We start from the raw sequence: 20473 nt of genomic DNA on the forward strand, positions 1-20473 counted from the left end.
GAGCGACAGTACTGAGGGAGTGTCACACTGTCAGAAGGACAGTACTGAGGGAGTGTCACACCGTCAGAGGGACAGTACTGAGGGAGTGTCTCACCGTCAGAGGGACGGTATTGAGGGAGTGCCTCACTGTCAGAGGGACGGTACTGAGGGAGTGCCACACTGTCAGAGGGACAGTACTGAGGTAGTGTCGCACTGTCAGAGGGACAGTATTGAGGGAGTGTCACACTGTCAGAGGGACGGTACTGAGGGAGTATTAGACTATCAGAGGTACAGTACTGATGGAGTATCACACTATCAGAGGGACAGTACTGAGGGAGTGTCTCACCGTCAGAGGGACAGTACTGAGGGAGTGTCACACTGTCAGACGGACAGTACTGAGGGAGTGTCTCACCGTCAGAGGGACAGTACTGAGGGAGTGTCGCACCATCAGAGGGACAGTACTGAGGAAGTGTCACTCTGTCAGAGGGATGGTACTGAGGGAGTGACACACTGTCAGAGGGACGGTACTGAGGGAGTGTCTCACCATCAGGGGGACAGTACTGAGGGAGTGTCTCACTGTCAGAGGGACAGTACTGAGGTAGTGTCTCACTGTCAGAGGGACGGTACTGAGGGAGTGTCACACCGTCAGAGGGACGGTACTGAGGGAGTGTCACACTGTCAGAGGGACAGTACTGAGGGAGTGTCACACTGTCAGAGGGACAGTATTGAGGGAGTGCCTCACCGTCAGAGGGAGAGTACCGATGGGGTGTGTCACCGTCAGATGGGCAGTACCGAGGGAGTGTCTCACTGTCAGAGGGACAGTACTGAGGGAGTGTCTCACTGTCAGAGGGAAGGTACTGAGGGAGTGTCACACTGTCAGAGGGACAGTACTGAGGGAGTGTCTCACTGTCAGAGGGACAGTACTGAGGGAGTGCCACTCTGTCAGAGGGACAGTACTGAGGGAGTGTCTCACTGTCAGAGGGACAGTACTGCGTGAGTATCACACTGTCAGAGGGACAGTACTGAGGGAGTGTCTCACTGTCAGAGGGACAGTACTGAGGGAGTGCCTCACCGTCAGAGGGACAGTACTGAGGGAGTGTCTCACTGTCAGAGGGAAGGTACTGAGGGAGTGTCTCACTGTCAGAGGGACAGTACTGAGGGAGTGTCTCACTGTCAGAGGGACAGTACTGAGTGACTGTCACAGGGACAGTACTGAGTGACTGTCACACTGTCAGAGGGACATTACTGAGGGAGTGTCACACTGTCAGAGGGACAGTACTGAGGGAGTGTCACACTGTCAGAGGGACAGTACTGAGGGAGTGTCTCACCGTCAGAGGGACAGTACTGAGGGAGTGCCTCACCGTCAGAGGGACAGTACTGAGGGAGTGCCTCACTGTCAGAGGGACAGTACTGAGGGAGTGTCTCACTGTCAAAGGGACAATACCGATGGAGTGTCACACCGTCAGAGGGACAGTACTGAGGGAGTGCCTCACTGTCAGAGGGACAGTACTGAGGGAGTGCCTCACCGTCAGAGGGACAGTACTGAGGGAGTGTCTCACTGTCAGAGGGACAGTACTGAGGGAGTGTCTCACCGTCAGAGGGACAGTACTGAGGGAGTGTCTCACTGTCAGAGGGACGGTACTGAGGGAGTGCCTCACTGTCAGAGGGACGGTACTGAGGGAGTGTCTCACCGTCAGAGGGACGGTACTGAGGGAGTGTCTGACTGTCAGAGAGACAGTACTGAGGGAGTGCCTCACCGTCAGAGGGACAGTACTGAGGGAGTGTCTCACTGTCAGAGGGAAGGTACTGAGGGAGTGTCTCACTGTCAGAGGGACAGTACTGAGTGAGTGTCTCACCGTCAGAGGGACAGTACTGAGGGAGTGTCTCACTGTCAGAGGGAAGGTACTGAGGGAGTGCCTCACTGTCAGAGGGACAGTATAGAGGGAGTGTCTCACCGTCAGAGGGACAGTACTGAGGGAGTGTCACACTGTCAGAGGGACGGTACTGAGGGAGTATCACACTGTCAGAGGGACGGTACTGAGGGAGTGTCTGACTGTCAGAGGGACAGTCCTGAGGGAGTGTTTCACCGTCAGAGGGACAGTACTGAGGGAGTGTCTCACTGTCAGAGGGACGGTACTGAGGGAGTGTCTCACCGTCATAAGGACAGTACTGAGGGAGTGTCTCACCGTCAGAGGGACAGTACTGAGGGAGTGTCTCACCGTCAGAGGGACGGTACTGAGGGAGTGTCTCACCGTCAGAGGGACAGTACTGAGGGAGTGTCTCACTGTCAGAGGGACGGTACTGAGGGAGTGTCTCTCCGTCATAAGGACAGTACTGAGGGAGTGTCACACCGTCAGAGGGACAGTACTGAGGGAGTGTCTCACTGTCAGAGGGACGGTACTGAGGGAGTGTCTCACCGTCATAAGGACAGTACTGAGGGAGTGTCTCACCGTCAGAGGGACAGTACTGAGGGAGTGTCTCACCGTCAGAGGGACGGTACTGAGGGAGTGTCTCACCGTCAGAGGGACAGTACTGAGGGAGTGTCTCACTGTCAGAGGGACGGTACTGAGGGAGTGTCTCACTGTCAGAGGGACGGTACTGAGGGAGTGTCTCACTGTCAGAGGGACGGTTCTGAGGGAGTGTCTCACTGTCATAAGGACAGTACTGAGGGAGTGTCTCACCGTCAGAGGGACGGTACTGAGGGGGTGTCACACTATCAGAGGTACAGTACTGAGGGAGTGCCTCACTGTCAGATGGACAGTACTGAGGGAGTGTCACACTGTCAGAGGGACAGTACTGAGGGGGTGTCACACTGTCAGAGGGACAGTACTGAGGGCGTGTCTCTCTGTCAGAGGGACGGTACTGAGGGAGTATCAGACTATCAGAGGTACAGTACTGATGGCGTATCACACTATCAGAGGGACAGTACTGAGGGAGTGTCTCCCTGTCAGAGCGACAGTACTGAGGGAGTGTCACACTGTCAGAAGGACAGTACTGAGGGAGTGTCACACCGTCAGAGGGACAGTACTGAGGGAGTGTCTCACCGTCAGAGGGACGGTATTGAGGGAGTGCCTCACTGTCAGAGGGACGGTACTGAGGGAGTGCCACACTGTCAGAGGGACAGTACTGAGGTAGTGTCGCACTGTCAGAGGGACAGTATTGAGGGAGTGTCACACTGTCAGAGGGACGGTACTGAGGGAGTATTAGACTATCAGAGGTACAGTACTGATGGAGTATCACACTATCAGAGGGACAGTACTGAGGGAGTGTCTCACCGTCAGAGGGACAGTACTGAGGGAGTGTCACACTGTCAGACGGACAGTACTGAGGGAGTGTCTCACCGTCAGAGGGACAGTACTGAGGGAGTGTCGCACCATCAGAGGGACAGTACTGAGGAAGTGTCACTCTGTCAGAGGGATGGTACTGAGGGAGTGACACACTGTCAGAGGGACGGTACTGAGGGAGTGTCTCACCATCAGGGGGACAGTACTGAGGGAGTGTCTCACTGTCAGAGGGACAGTACTGAGGTAGTGTCTCACTGTCAGAGGGACGGTACTGAGGGAGTGTCACACCGTCAGAGGGACGGTACTGAGGGAGTGTCACACTGTCAGAGGGACAGTACTGAGGGAGTGTCACACTGTCAGAGGGACAGTATTGAGGGAGTGCCTCACCGTCAGAGGGAGAGTACCGATGGGGTGTGTCACCGTCAGATGGGCAGTACCGAGGGAGTGTCTCACTGTCAGAGGGACAGTACTGAGGGAGTGTCTCACTGTCAGAGGGAAGGTACTGAGGGAGTGTCACACTGTCAGAGGGACAGTACTGAGGGAGTGTCTCACTGTCAGAGGGACAGTACTGAGGGAGTGCCACTCTGTCAGAGGGACAGTACTGAGGGAGTGTCTCACTGTCAGAGGGACAGTACTGCGTGAGTATCACACTGTCAGAGGGACAGTACTGAGGGAGTGTCTCACTGTCAGAGGGACAGTACTGAGGGAGTGCCTCACCGTCAGAGGGACAGTACTGAGGGAGTGTCTCACTGTCAGAGGGAAGGTACTGAGGGAGTGTCTCACTGTCAGAGGGACAGTACTGAGGGAGTGTCTCACTGTCAGAGGGACAGTACTGAGTGACTGTCACAGGGACAGTACTGAGTGACTGTCACACTGTCAGAGGGACATTACTGAGGGAGTGTCACACTGTCAGAGGGACAGTACTGAGGGAGTGTCACACTGTCAGAGGGACAGTACTGAGGGAGTGTCTCACCGTCAGAGGGACAGTACTGAGGGAGTGCCTCACCGTCAGAGGGACAGTACTGAGGGAGTGCCTCACTGTCAGAGGGACAGTACTGAGGGAGTGTCTCACTGTCAAAGGGACAATACCGATGGAGTGTCACACCGTCAGAGGGACAGTACTGAGGGAGTGCCTCACTGTCAGAGGGACAGTACTGAGGGAGTGCCTCACCGTCAGAGGGACAGTACTGAGGGAGTGTCTCACTGTCAGAGGGACAGTACTGAGGGAGTGTCTCACCGTCAGAGGGACAGTACTGAGGGAGTGTCTCACTGTCAGAGGGACATTACTGAGGGAGTATCACACTGTCAGAGGGACAGTACTGCGGGAGTATCACACTGTCAGAGGGACAGTACTGAGGGAGTGTCTCACTGTCAGTGGGACGGTACTGAGGGAGTGTCACACCGTCAGAGGGACGGTACTGAGGGAGTGTCACACCGTCAGAGGGACGGTACTGAGGGAGTGCCGCACCTTCAGAGGGACGGTACTGAGGGAGTGCCGCACCGTCAGAGGGATGGTACTGAGGGAGTGTCGCACTGTCAGAGGGACGGTACTGAGGGAGTGTCTCACCGTCAGAGGGACGGTACTGAGGGAGTGTCTCACCGTTAGAGGGACGGTACTGAGGGAGTGTCACACCGTCAGAGGGACAGTACTGAGGGAGTGTCACACCGTCAGAGGGACAGTACTGAGTGAGTGCCTCACCGTCAGAGGGACAGTACTGAGGCAGTGTCTCACTGTCAGAGGGACAGTACCGAGGGAGTATCTCACTGTCAGAGGGGCAGTACTGAGGGAGTGTCATACTGTCAGAGGGACAGTACTGAGGGAGTGCCTCACCATCAGATGGACAGTACTGAGGGAGTGTCTCACCGTCAGAGGGACAGTACCGAGGGAGTGCCTCACTGTCAGAGGGACAGTACTGAGGGAGTGTCTCACTGTCAGAGGGACAGTACTGAGGGAGTGTCTCACTGTCAGAGGGGCAGTACTGAGGGAGTGTCATACTGTCAGAGGGACAGGACTGAGGGAGTGCCTCACCATCAGATGGACGGTACTGAGGGAGTGCCTCACCATCAGATGGACAGTACTGAGGGAGTGTCATACTGTCAGAGGGGCAGTACTGAGTGAGTGTCTCACCGTCAGAGGGACAGTACTGAGGGAGTGCCTCACCATCAGATGGACAGTACTGAGGGAGTGTCTCACCATCAGATGGACAGTACTGAGGGAGTGCCTCACCATCAGATGGACAGTACTGAGGGAGTGTCTCACTGTCAGAGGGACAGTACTGAGGGAGTGTCTCACTGTGAGAGGGACAGTACTGATGGAGTGTCTCACTGTCACAGGGACAGTAGTGAGGGAATGCTGCAGTGTCCGGGGGTTGCTTTGAGGGGCAGTGCACTGTGAGAGGGGCAGCACTGAAAGAGAGTAACACTCTTTAGGGGTAAATCAGAAGAAACACAGCATTGTTGGGTTTGCTGTGCTGAAGTATTTACGACGCACACTGTCTCATCTTCAGACCTATGGTCATCATAGGGTAGACCCATCCTCAAAGAGGCATTACTAAAGTAAATACTCCCCTTCTTGTGTGCTGTCCCGTAATCAAGCTTTTGGTCATATTTATAGAATCACACCTTTCTCTTGCATCCCAGATAACCCCAGACTCATTAGGAGTTTGAGGAGAATTGCGATGTCACCAAAGACACTTGCAAATTTTTACAGATGTCCCACTCTAACTCGCTGCATCACCGTCTGGTATGGAGGGCCACTGCACAGGACCAAAACAAGCTTCAGATAGAAGGACCAGAAGGTCATCAGGGACACCAGTCACCTCAGCCAAAAACTGTTTCATCTGCATCCATCTGACAAACGGTACCCACAGCATTAGAGCCAGGACCAACAGGGACAGCTTCTTTCTACAAGCCGTTAGACTTTGAAATTTACATGTCAGTACATTGCAACAGAGTCATAACACAAAGATTTTGACTCCTTCACGTTGTGGAATGGATGCAAGAATAAATTCTAGATGTTATTCAGCCAGCTCCATCATGGGCACTAACCCCCCCCCCCCCCGCCCCCCCCACCCCCCCACCAAGATCCAGGACATCTTCAAAAGGTGATAACTCAAAAAGGCAGCATTCATCATTAAGGACCCCTGTTACCTAGGACATGCCCTCTTCTCATTGCTACCATCAAGGAGGAGGCACAGGAGCCTGAAGACACACACTCAATGATTCAGGAACAGCTTCTTCCCCTTCGTCATCCAGATTTCCGAATGGACAATGAACCCATGAACACTTCCTCACTCTTCAGTTTGCGTATAAGGAGAAGGTGGGAGTGGAGGATGCTATCACGTATTTGCTGCACAAATCACTCTCTCACCTAGAGGGGGTCAGTTGTGCTGTGAGGATTACATTCCTTGACTTCTCTAGTGCCTTTAACACCATCCAGCCCAAGATCTTAAGGCACAAACTAACGGAGATGGGAGTAGACTCTCACATGGTGGATTGGATAGTGGACTACTTGACAGATAGACCTCAGTATGTGCGATTGGGAGACTGTAGGTCTGACACGGTGGTCAGCAGCACAGGGGCGCCGCAGGGAACCGTACTCTCTCCGGTCCTGTTCACCCTGTACACATCAGACTTCCAATATAACTCGGAGTCCTGCCATGTGCAGAAGTTCGCTGATGACACGGCCATAGTGGGGTGTGTCAGGAATGGACAGGAGGAGGAGTATAGGAAACTGATACAGGACTTTGTGATATGGTGCAACTCAAACTACCTGCGTCTCAATATCACCAAGACCAAGGAGATGGTGGTGGACTTTAGGAGATCTAGGCCTCATATGGAGCCAGTGATCATTAATGGAGAATGTGGGGAGCAGGTTAAGACCTACAAGTATCTGGGAGTACAGTTAAACGAGAAGCTAGACTGGACTGCCAACACAGATGCCTTGTGCAGGAAGGCACAGAGTCGACTGTACTTCCTAAGAAGGTTGGCGTCATTCAATGTCTGTAGTGAGATGCTGAAGATGTTCTATAGGTCAGTTGTGGAGAGCGCCCTCTTCTTTGTGGTGGCGTGTTGGGGAGGAAGCATTAAGAAGAGGGACGCCTCACGTCTTAATAAGCTGGTAAGGAAGGCGGGCTCTGTCGTGGGCAAAGTACTGGAGAGTTTAACATCGGTAGCTGAGCGAAGGGCGCTGAGTAGGCTACGGTCAATTATGGATAACTCTGAACATCCTCTACATAGCACCATCCAGAGACAGAGAAGCAGTTTCAGCGACAGGTTACTATCGATGCAATGCTCCTCAGACAGGATGAAGAGGTCAATACTCCCCAATGCCATTAGGCTTTACAATTCTACCGCCAGAACTTAAGAACTTTTTAAAAGCTATTATTAATGCTTTTTGAGATAGTGATTTAGATGCATATCATATTTTTTTTTACTGAGTTAAGTATTGTATGTAAGTAGTTTTGCTACAACAAGTGTATGGGACATTGGAAAAAAAGTTGAATTTCCCCATGGGGATGAATAAAGTATCTATTTATCTATCTATTTTTTTCTCTCATTTTGCAGTAAATTTAGTTACACATCTAGATAGATGATTTATTTCTTACTGTAATTTATAGTTTTTTATTATTCTGTATTACAATACTGCTGCAAAACAACAAATTTCATGACAACATATGTCAGTGATATTAAACCTGATTGTGATTCTGCCCTGCCTTCTGAACAGCACATCAGAGTGGTGGTAAATATTGGTTTGATATTGTCACATACCAGGGCACAGCGAAAAACTCAGTAAAAGTTTGCCAAGACTTTGTTGAAGCAATGGTTCTAAAGAGCTTCAGCAAGGACCTTAGCCTGTACAGAGTTCCACAGCGTCAACTCAGATAAAGGCTAAGAAACCACAAAGTTCAAAAGCACTCAAAAGTTTCAAAGCAAATTTATTATCAAAGTATGTACAATATCACCATATACTGCACTCAGTAGAACAAAAATATACAACAGAATCAATGAAAATCTCAAAGACTGACAATCAACCAAAGTGCCAAAGACAAATTGTGCAAGTACAACAATAATGATTAAATACATAAATAATGTTGAAAACATAAGACCATAAGATAAAGGAACAAAATTAGGCCATTTGGCCCATCGAGTCTGCTCTGCCATTTCAACATGGCTGATCCATTTCTCTCTCAGCCCCAGTCTTCTGCCTCCTCCCCCCCAACCCCATGTCCCTTAATGCCCTAACTAATCCAGAATCTATCAATCTCTGCCTTAAATATACCCAGTGACTTGGCCTCCACAGCCGCCTGTGGCAATGAATTCCACAGATTCACCACCCTCTGACTAAAGAAATTCCTCCTCATCTCTATTCTAAGTGGACGTCGCTCTATTCTGAGAATGGGTCCTCCTGGTCTTAGATACCCCCACCATAGGAAACATTCTCCCTATATCCACTCTATTTAGGCCTTTCAACATTCAATGAGGTTTCAATGAGGTCCCCCTTCATTCTTTTGGGAAGGTCTTTCCAGAACAGTCAGACTGAAGAATTATTTTTATCTGGATATTATAAGACTATTGAATGGTCCCCTAGTACGATAAGATGGACTCTTGACGTCATTATAACCTTGAACCTCCTTATCTGACGGCACTGCACTTCCTCTGTAACTATAACACTGCATTCTCCATTCTGCTACTTTTTTTTCTCTTTGCATGACCTTAATTCTCTAATGCAATCCAATAATCTGTATGGATGGCATATTAAAATAAGGTTTTAATTGCTCCAAATTATGATCACAAGAGATTCTGCAGATGCTGGAAATGCAAAGCAACACACATAAAATGCTGGAGGAACCCAGCAGGTCAGGCAGCATCTATGGAGAGGAGTAAATAGTCAATGTTTCAGGCCATGACCCTTCATCGGGTCTGGAAAGGAGGGGGACAGAAAGCCGGATAAGAAGGTGGGGGAGGGGGAAGGAATACAAGCGGACAGGTGATGGGTGAAACCAGGTGCGGGGAAGGTGTGCGGTTGGGTGAGGTGGTCCTGATGAGAGGTTCCAACCCAAAACGTCGACTTAATTCACTTCCATAGATAGATGCTGCCTGACCTGCTGTGTTTCTGCAGCATGCTAGCCTTATGGTTAGAGCTACGATTTACAGTACCAGCAACCTAGGTTCATTTCCTGAGTTTGCCAATAAGGAGTTTGTACGTTGTCCCCGTGACCACGTGGGTTTCCTCCCGATGCTCCGGTTTCCTCCCGCAATCCAAAGACCTACCAGTTGGTAGGTTAATTGGTCATTGTAAATTGTCCCGTGGTTAGACTAGGATTAAATGGGGGGGGGGGGTTGCTGGGCGGGTAGCCATGATGTATCTCAATAAATAAGTAACTGTGTCTGTGTGTGACTTTTTAATTGCACACGTGCTTACATGTACTGGTGCATATGACAATAAGCTCGTCTTTCTTTGACAAAGATTTTTACTGTACCTCGGTACATGTGACAATATTGAAACAATTTACTGATTAGTATAACAGCTAAAAAACTGAACATTCCGTGCCGCCAGTTTATAGAAATAGTTTGTTGCAAAACAAAATACCTCTTGCTTTTGCACATTAAATCTCTCTCTGCCCTAAGTAAAGCAATCGTAGCTTCTCTCTCCACTCTTTGCCTCGGCCCTTAACCTCGCTCAGCGCAGTGAACGTGCCCGCCGCTCGGGGAGACGATAGTCTGTAAACTGAGACCGGTGTAGGAAATGCCCGTGGGTTTAAGAGCTATAACGCTGTAAAAAAAAAGAGCAGCTCAAAGCAGTGACGTGTACGAAAGTGAAACCCAGGTTGAATTTCTTGGAAAGACTGCGCGTGGCGGAGTTTCTGTGAAATGGAGAGAGAGAGAAGAGGGCGGCGCTTCAAACGACTCGCCAAGCTGACACAAGTTGGCCAGAGTGCGAGGCGGCGAGCGCCCACCACGTTCGGCCCAGCCGTCCTCGGGGGCCCGCGGCACCGGCAGGTCGGACACACACACACACACGCGGGGGGTGGGGGTGAGTGGGGGGGGCAATGCTCCGCCAGGAAACCCCGTCGTCACCCCGTTGCCCGACTCGCTTGCCCCCGTGGGACAGTGTGCCGATTTTCCAGCACCCGAACGATCCCCCCGCCACCCGGAGTTGAAGCATCTGCCGGCTGAGCGGATAGTGGACGGGGCTTTTATTTTGTGTGTGTGTGTGTGTGTGTGTGGTAAACTATCGTGGCGCTTACAGACCGGACGGCACTGCGAAGGGAACATGACTGCATAACCGGGGTAAGTAGATATCTGAAAACAAGAAAACAGTCTCCGTGCACCGTTGCTTGTATTCTAGAGAATGACGCTTAACATCAGATAAATATTTATGGGAAATTTGCAGTTTAATTTTCAGCATCAAAAATTAATGCAAATTGGCGAAAGGACTAACGCAGTCTCCCTGTGCGGTGTTGGTTGCACACTCAATAGGCTAACGTTGCAGCCGCGAGTGATAATCTGACGCTTCTTTTCGCAAAATAAACAACTTGAAGGACTTTCTTTCGGTCACGCTGTGCTCCTGAGCCGGGTGGCTGCGCTGGGTTCCATGGCGACAGGTCGACTCTCGGGTGAAGCGGGTTTCTGCCGGGCTCGGGGCGAGGAACGTGCCGATGTTTTGGCGGCTCCTTTGGGACGCAGTGGCCGGCGACCTGGGTCCCGGGATAGTCTCAGCGTACGGAAAATGGTGAACAGGAGGAGGTTATCCAGTCCGGTCGAGGCTTCTCCATCGTTCCCATCATAGTTGCTCCACCACAGCGCCATTGTTCCCACACTACTCTCTTGTTACACTGGCGGTCTCCTCTCTTTCTTTCCAGTCCCGACGAAGTTTCTGGACCCGAAACGACCACTCTTCTTCCCTCGGATCCGCTGAGTTCCTCCAACTTTTTCTTTTGTGTGTTGACCGCATTCCGATTGCTCAACATTTGTTTTCGATTGCCGTTTTAAACGAGCACAACTGTCCAGAGTGGAGAATTCCAAAGGTTTCTTGCCCTCTGAAGACTTGTTGCCCCCAGCGTCACCCTGAGTGGTCTGAACCCCCCCCCCCCCAAAAAAAATTCTCAAATTGTGCTCCTCGGGCTTGGAGTTCTTGCCCAGGCGAATTAGCCTCGCCACATCCAGCCTTTTAAGAGCCTGTTATGTTCAGATGAAAACCCCTCCTCTTCTTCTAAATCCACACAGTGCCCCGTCCGCTCGACCCCTCTCCCCGCGGCGGACCCGCTATTACTGGCATACGTTTGGCGAATCATCGCTGCACGCCCACCATGGCAATGTATTCTTTCCTAGGTTAGGAGACTGTAACTGTGCCCACCACTCCCGAAAAAAAGGTACACGACCCGCACCACCCGGTTCAGTTATTACCCCTCAACCATCAGGCTCTGGAACCAGAAGAGTTAACTCCACTCTCCTCATCACTGAACCTTGCCCACAATCCACGGACTCGCTTTCGAGAACTCTTCATCTCAAGTTCTCGGTACTTATTGCTTGTTTATTTATTTATTTGTCTATTATTTTATTTCTTTTGTATTTGCAGTATGTTTTTTTTTTGCACGTTGGTTGTCTCGTCCTGCTGGTAGGAGCGGTCTTTTATTGATTCTATTGTGTTGCTTGTAGTTACTGTGGATGCCCACAAGAAAATGGACCTCGGGGTTGTATATGGTGACATTTGGGTACTTCGATAATAAACTTACTCTGAACTTTGAAGCCTTTTCACTGTAGTAAGTCTCCTTCCCGCGTGGAGCTACCTTGTCCAGGCTCCACATCGTTCTGTCACGTCCCCCCACCCCCTACGCTCAGACACAGTGTAACGCGGTAGAAATGTACAGAGTGACAAGAGGCACAGATCGGGTGGACAGCCAGGGAATGGCTAATATCAGGGGGGCGTAATTTTGGGGTGTTTGGAGGAAAGTAAACAGGGATGTCAGAGGCAAGTTCTTTACACAGAGTGGTGAGCGTGTGGAATGCCCTGCCAGGGGTGGTGGTAGAGGCAGGTACAATAGGGACATTTAAGAGACTTTTAGATAGGCATATGGATGATAGAAAAATGGAGGACTGTGGAGGAGGGATAAGGTTAGGTTAAACAGTCAGCACAACATTGTGGGCCGAAGGGCCTGTACTGTTTTATGTTCATGAGTGAAATATTGCATACCAGGCAACACACTAGCACAGGGCAATTAAGGCCTTCCATTAATGTGTCTACCAGAGTGGCGCAGAGTACAGCAGATGCAGCCAAACCAATATTTTGTAATGTTTCAGCTTCTAATATTCCATGCTTTGGCTAATGAAAGAACGTTTGCCAGATGCTTTCTCCCTTACCTTATGTAGCTGTGCTGCTGTGTAAGACTCGTACGCTCAGGTCCCTATGTTCCTTGGAATTCCCTTGGACCCTCCCATTTACTGAGTTTGTCCCACCCCCATTTGTTCTTCCAAAGCTCATGCACTTGGCCAGAATGATTTCCTCCGGTCTCCTCCCACATTCCGAAGACATGCAGGTTAGAGGGTTAATTGGTGGCGTTGGTGTAACTGGGCCGTGTGAGCTCGTTGGACCTGTTACTGTGCTGCATCTAAATCAGTAAATAGATAATAAATAAGTAAAGGATTAAACTTCATCTGCCTTTGGTCTGCTCATCTTACCAGCACCCTGTGACTATCATCCACACTACCAATTTCATAAACATGAAAAGTCATGCAGATGCTGGAAATCCAGAGCAGCACACAATGAATGCTGGAGGAACTCCACAGGCCGGGTAGCATCTATGGAAATTGACGTTTCGGGCCGAGACCCTTCTTCAGGACTGGAAAGGAAGGGAGAAGATGCCAGAAAAGAAAGATGGGGGGAGGGGAAGGAGGCTGGCTGGAAGGTGATGGGTGAAGCCAGGTGGGTGGGGAACGTCAAGGGCTGGAGAATAAGGAATCTGATAGGAGAGGAGAGTGGACCGTGGGAGAAAGGGAAGGAGGAGGGGACTTGGGGGGGGGGGGCGGGGGAGTGATAGGTGACAGGAGGTAGAAGTTAGCCTGAGGAATAGAGGAGAGGGGAATGAATTTGTTTACTGGAGGGAGAAATCAATGTGCATACCATCAGGTTGCAAGCTGCCGAGACAGATTATAAGGTGTTGCTACTCTACCCTGAAGGTGGCCTCAGCTACTAATCTGAAGTTTTTGTGCACAGGTGCACCTACAGGTCGGATCCCTTCACACATCAGTGCCTTTCACCGTTTCACAAATATTCTGCCCTCCTGTTCCATACATCTGGGATTTGGATAACCTCCTCTCTTTTTTCTACATTACCCTTCACCTGCCATGTCCTTATCCACTCAACAGTCTTCTCCGGAGCCCCCATTCTACTCCCCTCCTTTCTCACATCCACAATTAAACTTGGAAGAATTCACAAGAGTTTCTGGCACTGCCGGAGATCCGGAGCAACACAGACAAAATGCCGGAGGAATGCGGCAGGTCAGGCAGCATCCGCGGAGGGGTATGAGAAGCGGACGTTGCGATCTGAGACCCTTCATCGTCGACTGTTTATTCATCTCCATAGATGCCGCCTGACCTGCTGAGTTCCTCCAGCATTTTGTGAGTGTTACTCCGGATTTCCAGCAGAATCTCTTGTATTCAAGGAGAGGAATACGTGTGTGGCCCTTCCACCTATATAGGATGCAGTGCCACACCAGTCACAGGTTCCTACCTGTGTAAGATCCATTTAATCCTTCTCTTTGCTTTTATCCAATAGAAAACTTTCGGTCCAGTTTATTATATCCAATTCCACATGCTCTGACATTGCTGACTAAACTTTTGCTTGTGGCAGTATATACAGACAGACAGACAGACATACTTTATTGATCCCGAGGGAAATCGGGTTTCGTTACAGCCGCACCAACCAAGAATAGTGTAGAAATACAGCAATATAAAACCATAAATAATTAAATAATAATAAGTTAATCATGCCAAGTGGAAATAAGTCCAGGACCAGCCTATTGGCTCAGGGTGTCTGACACTCCGAGGGAGGAGTTGTAAAGTTTGATGGCCACAGGCAGGAATGACTTCCTGTGATGCTCAGTGTTACATCTCGGTGGAATGAGTCTCTGACTGAATGTACTCCTGTGCCTAAACAGTACATTATGGAGTGGATGGGAGTCATTGTCCAAGATGGCATGCAACTTGGACAGCATCCTCTTTTCAGACACCACCGTCAGAGAGTCCAGTTCCACTCCCACAACATCACTGGCCTTACGAATGAGTTTGTTGATTCTGTTGGTGTCTGCTACTCTCAGCCTCTGCCTTCTGGAAATGTGTCAGTATTTACAGGTAGGTCCATCACCCCCTATTGGGGTAAGGGCTGCTGACAGCAGCTTGCTAGAGACCTGCACCAGTCTTCCAGGTTGTCCTCAGGTCACCTTCGAAGATCCTTCCTCTCCAGGGGATGAGGGCTTTGGATCTGTTAGTGTTCCTGTAGCTCTGGGTTTTTAACAGGATGGGGTTGCTAGCCCCCATGCCCAACCCTCTTCCCTCACAGCTGGGCTTGGGATCATCCATGGTGGAGTTGGTCCAAGGAGTGTGAGGGTAGTTACAAGGGGCCCAGGGAATGGGCCGTTATTTACACGAGGAACTTGGCAATGGTTTCAACAGTGCTTACATGCGGCAACCTCAAGAGTGGGTCTGTATTTACAGGGGTTCTGGGAGCGTATCAGTATTTATAGGGGGTCCAGGCAGTGTGTCAATATTTAAATGAGGGATCCTGCTAGTGGGTCACATTTAAACGGGGGCTTTGGGTGCAGTGATATTTAAGGGGCGACCCCAAGAGTGGGTCAGTATTTAGTTGGCGACTGTTGTTGGTGGGTGGGGGAGGGGGGCTGCCCCTGGAGATCAGCGGGGCAATCCCTGGTGCATGTCAGTGCTCATATGAGACAATCGTAGGAGCGTTGTCAGTATTTACGTGGGCAGTCCCGGGAGTGGATCAGTGTTTACAAGGGTGTGCTGACAATGTGTTAGTGATTCCTGCCACGTGCCTTCCCCCCAAGTTCTAGGAGTGAGTCAGATCTTGCATGGGTGTCGGTTTTTGTTTAGGGTCCTGTGAATATATCAATATCTGCTGAGGTTTGGGACAATCTAAACGCCGGGCCGGATGGATTGAAAAGGCAGAGTGTTGGGACAAGGGGTGAGGTCCGGGTCAGTTCTGCTTGCTGCCCTGTGACTTTTACTCAGCTCTGCACTGAACCGAGGCTGAGGTCTGCGCCGGCTGCTCTGGCCTGTGCGTCTGAGGACTGACTTTTGTTCTGAATGCTATTTGCTTACCTTTATTGTCTGCGTGATTTGTTTAGTTTTCTCTCTGCTCACTGCGTGTTTGACGGTCTTGCTTCACGGGTTCTTCTGGGTGTCTTTGTTTTATGGCCGCCTGTATGGGGTCAAGTCTCAAGGTTGTATAATGTATACACAGTTCGAGCTTTGAACTTTGGAAAAAGTATCAAGAGCAGCCGCAGAATACAAGGACTCCCCTTTAGAATGGAGGTGAGGAGGAATTTCTTTAGCCTGTGAAATCCATTGCCACAGGTGATTGTGGAGACCAAGTCATTGGGTGTTTTTAAAGCAGTGTGAGGGTGTCAGAGATTATGGGGAGAAGGCAGGAGAATGGCGTTGAGAGGGATAGTACATCAGCAAAGGGGAAACGGTGAAACAGACTCGGTGTAACTAATTCTGCTCCTATGTCTTAACAGTCAAGTCTCTATAAATTATATCCGTCCAACTAAAGACTAAGGTGAATGCTGTGTAAAAATTACTTTTTATTTGCAGGTAGAGTACCCCTTACACATCTATAGAAAATTGGGGGAGACAAGGATCCATTTGTGGAAATACTCAGGGAATGGCGCAGCAAACTGAATGTACTGATCAGCATTTTGTGCAAAATGATTAACTCTTGCAGTATGAAAACAGGGCCTCTTAAAGTTCAAAAGAAATTGAATGTGCCCTGTTGATATAATGGTGGGCATTTGTGCAATTTCGCAATGACTTCATTGGAATAAGAATGTCAAGTGATACAGGACCAATTTTTCACCAGTGGTGAAATCCAGTTGACCATAAGTGGAGTGTGTAATACTTTAGTATGATCACGTTACAAGTCTTTGTGGTTTTTCTGGCCACTATCTATACTTGCACAGCAAGCACTTGGGATCCGGAATGTACTACAGTATTGGGGTAGGAGGAGTGGCGGTAGATTCAGTTGTAGCATACGGAAGGTGGCTGGGTCGGTATCTGAGAGGAAGGAACTCGCTCGGCGGGTAGGAGGTACAGAGCCTTAGATCCCACACGTACCAGGACCCTGAATCTGCGGGGGTAACTTCACTCACCTCAACAATGAGTTGACCCCACAACTTACAGACTTACTTTCTAGGACTCTACAACTCATGTTCTCAGTATGAATTAATTATTTATCTACTGTCTATAAATTAATTCATGCATTAATTCTGCATTCATTTATTAATAGCTTATTATTTGCACTTTGGTTGTAAATTTTTGTCCCAAGATTGAGATGTTCTCACAACCAATGATCTCTCTTTAAGGACTCTTCATCTCATTATCTCATGTTCTCATTTTTATTGCTATTTATTTATATTTGCATTTGCACTGTTTGTTGTCTTCTGCACTCTGGTTGATCTTTCATTGATCCTGTTATAGTTACTATTCTATAGATTTGCTGAGTATGCCCACAGGAAAATTAATCTCAGGGTTGTATATGGTCACATATGTACTCTGATAATGAAATTACTTATTACCTTATTTACTTTGAACTTTCAACTTCTGTTTATAGTTTTTGTAAATGTTATTGTGAATGCCTGCAAGGAAACAAATCTCACGGTAGTATATGCTGACATATATGTACTTTGATAATAGAGTTACTTTAATTTTGGCTTTGACAGTGTGAGGAGAGGCTCAGGGACTGGAATAAGCTGGATTGCTCTTGCCTAGAGCTGGATCGATGCAACGGCCAATTGACTGCCTTAGGTGCAGCAGCCATTTTATTTTGTGTTTCGCCCCCCTGACCCTACATCCCGAGTGCTCTGTTCTGAGTGAGTGGACTTACTGGTCTTACAGGCACTGAGGTGTTGAGTACTTCCTCGGGGACTAGAACTTGCAGACAGAAATGGTTGTTTCTCCCACGCCTTGCGGCGCACTGGGCGGCAATCTGAAAGTTTCTTCGGCATTTGCCTGTTTTCTCATGAGGCCAAGCTGCTAGCTCGCTCTGCAACCCAGGCACAGATGGAAAGCACGCAAGGAGCTGGCCGGATTCGAACCCGGGACCACTTGCCTCGGAGTCTGGTGCAGAAGCCGCTACACTGCTCAGAAATTAGGTGGGATATTACCATTGCTTAATGCAAGGCCTGTCCAGAAAGAGGTCAGTGGACAGCAATCGGGGTCTCTCTCCCACCTGTCAGAGATATTTCTCATAAACAGGGCCCTCAGCATTGTCAATAATCCCTCCCTACTGTCCAGCAATCTTTGAACCCACCCCCCTCACCATCAGACGAGAGATACTGTCTCAACATGTATGAAGTGCCAGTAGTGTTACTTCATTTGCTTTTTAATTTGTATGGTGAATGCACCTTATTATTTGTTAATTTATTTGTGGTAATATTACTTTCGTTTGTTGTGTGTGTGAGTGATATGTCCTGTGTTCTGCACCTTGATCTAGGGGAACGTTGTTTCATTTAGCTGTATACATATGTAGGTTGAATGACGATGAACTGGACTTGACCTTGAATTGACCATTTCCTTATCCTTCCTTACTACACACTGCTAGAAATAATTGGCTAATCCAGAATCAATTAACAAGGACCAAGTTAGCGACCAAACCTGAAGTATCCTGGACATTTATGGGAAAATTGAAAAGTTAAACGTTCCCTGCCATCAGGAACGTAAACACACTCAAGTTCCAGGAACTCATTGCATCATCGATTCTTGAAATTTGATAAGAATTCAGTTGAAAACAGATTTTTGGTGTGTTTTTCTGCACAGGGTTGCAAGCATCACGAGAGAAGCCTAACTGCTGTTCCCCAGTGGGTCATTGATGTGATAGCTACAGATTTGGAGATGCTCATGTTCCTGGAGACTGACTGAGAAGTCATGACTTTTTCTGCTAACGTATTCCTGTTTTTTGGAATTTCCCATGTGCATTTGGATGGGCAAATTCTACAGCGCAAAATGACTGCACTTCAAAAGTACCTTACCCTCTGGAACAACACACACAAAATTCTGGGGGAACTCAGCAGGTCTGTCAGCATCTGTAGAGAGGAATAAACAGTCATTGTTTCGGGCATTGTGACTGCTCAAACCAGTGACTGTTTAAATCCCTCCATAGATGCTGCCTGACCTGCTGAGTTCCACCAGCGTCATGTGTGTGTTGCTTAAGATTTCCAGCATCTGCAGAATCTCTGTAATACATTTTGAAATGGGCTAGAAAGAGGCTACAGAAATTCACATAATTCTTTCTCTTGCTTCCCTCTTCTTCATTCTTATCTGCTCCATTTTACAATATCTTCAGCCCATTTGATCTCTAATGACCGTTCCCACATTTGCAGAGATCCCAGGCACCAAGTTCTCTCTGGCTGCCAGCCACTTCCCAGTGTCTTTAGGCCCTCCTCTTCCCCAATGTCTTCACATATTCCTGTCTTTCCAGTCTTCCCCATATTTACATCCCAGAATATGCAAAAGTGAGCCATTCACTTTAGCGTTTATTTGTACAATAAGTCTTTATAGAACATAGACCAGTCCAGATCCTTACATATTTGTGCCGACATTAACTTACTCTACGATCAATATAATCCTTCCCTCCCCCATAGCTCTCTCCTCCATTTTTCTTTCAGCTGTGTACCCATCCATGACTCAACACTATAAAGGTACATCACTTATCAGGGTTAACCCTGACCTTGAACCATTGACAGCATCACTGATTCTGACAGTCAGACAGTTTCAGGGTTTAATTCTGAGAATGTGCTTTGCTACAAGGCTAGTTGCTCTAGATGGTCTAAGATCTATGAAACATCTTCATGAAATGCTGTCGTAGAAAAGCAGCGTCAATCATCAGAGATCCCTGCCACCCAGGCCATGCTCTCTTCTCGCTGCTGCCATCAGGTAGAAGGTACAAATACTTAAGGACTCGCATCGCCAGGTTCAAGTAGCTACTACCCCTCAACCACCAGGCTCTTGAATAAAAGGGGATGACTACACTCACTTGCCCCATCATTGAGATGTACCCACAACCAATGATCTCACTTTAAGGACTCTTTATCTCATCATCTGGTGTTCTCGTTATTTATTGCTATTTATTTATATGTGTATTTGCACAGTTTGTTATCTTCTGCACTCTGGTTGATCTTTCATTGATCCTGTTATAGTTACTATTCAGATCTGCTGAGTTTGCCCACAGGAAAACTAATCTCAGGGTTGTATATGTTGACATATATGTACTTTGAATTTTGAAGTTGTATTTTAGATGACACAAGGTTGTGACCATTGCTGTGGTCTTGCTTGAGTAGGTGCTTGAGTGGTGGTAAGGATAGAGGAAGGCACCTGGTTTGGTGTTCCTTGCCTTCTGATGGTCTATATTAAGAAGTGGTTCTGTATGATTGCTGGAAGATCTTGTGATAATCTCTCAGTTGATATAGAATCCCAATGCACAAATGCCCACACTCTTATGTTCAATGGTCACTCTTAAGGAAGGATGTGCTGGCATTGGAGATGGTCCTGAGGAGATTCATGAGAATGAACCCGGGAATAAAAGGGTTAATGTATGAGGAGTGTTTGATGGCTTAAGGCCTGTACTCGCTGGAGATTAAAAGAATTGTGTGTGGGGAGGGGGGGAGGGCGGTGGAGACCTATTGAATATTGAAAGGCCGAGATAGAGTGGACTTGGGACTCTAGGACAAGAGGACATCCTCAGAAGGCAAGGATGTCACTTCAGGACAGAGACATGGAGCAATTTCTTTAGCCTGAGAGTGGTGAATATGTGGAATTCATTGCCACGGACAGCTGTGGAAGCCAAGTCATTGGGAGGTTGATAGGTTCTTGTTAAGTAAGGTTATGGGGAGGAGGCAGGTGATGAGTGGGCCTAATTATACTCCTACATCTTATGGTTTTGTATTTCATCTTCACTCCCCGAGGTCCTGCAAAGC

The 20473-nt window shown here is 48.6% G+C and overlaps 2 protein-coding genes across 5 annotated transcripts in view; one reads left to right on the plus strand and one right to left on the minus strand.

Moving 5' to 3' along the window:
- Positions 1–12659, minus strand: part of LOC140719176 (ferritin heavy chain B-like) — a 137014-nt gene extending 124355 nt beyond the window's left edge. Inside the window, exon 1 of the mRNA XM_073033602.1 lies at positions 12627–12659. The gene's annotated coding sequence lies outside the window, so the exon portion shown is untranslated. The remainder of the gene's footprint in view (positions 1–12626) is intronic.
- The window catches only part of LOC140719175 (suppressor of cytokine signaling 1-like), a 97216-nt gene that overhangs the window by 11533 nt on the left and 65210 nt on the right, over positions 1–20473 (plus strand). Inside the window, exons 1-2 of one of the 4 annotated variants that reach the window (XM_073033595.1) lie at positions 10272–10556; positions 14423–14615. The exons of 1 other annotated variant lie outside the window; for it this stretch is intronic. The gene's annotated coding sequence lies outside the window, so the exon portion shown is untranslated. 2 more of the 4 variants (XM_073033597.1, XM_073033594.1) reach the window with 2 other exon arrangements.

The sequence above is a fragment of the Hemitrygon akajei genome, chromosome 31, assembly GCF_048418815.1.
Source record: "Hemitrygon akajei chromosome 31, sHemAka1.3, whole genome shotgun sequence".
Classification (NCBI taxonomy): domain Eukaryota; kingdom Metazoa; phylum Chordata; class Chondrichthyes; order Myliobatiformes; family Dasyatidae; genus Hemitrygon; species Hemitrygon akajei.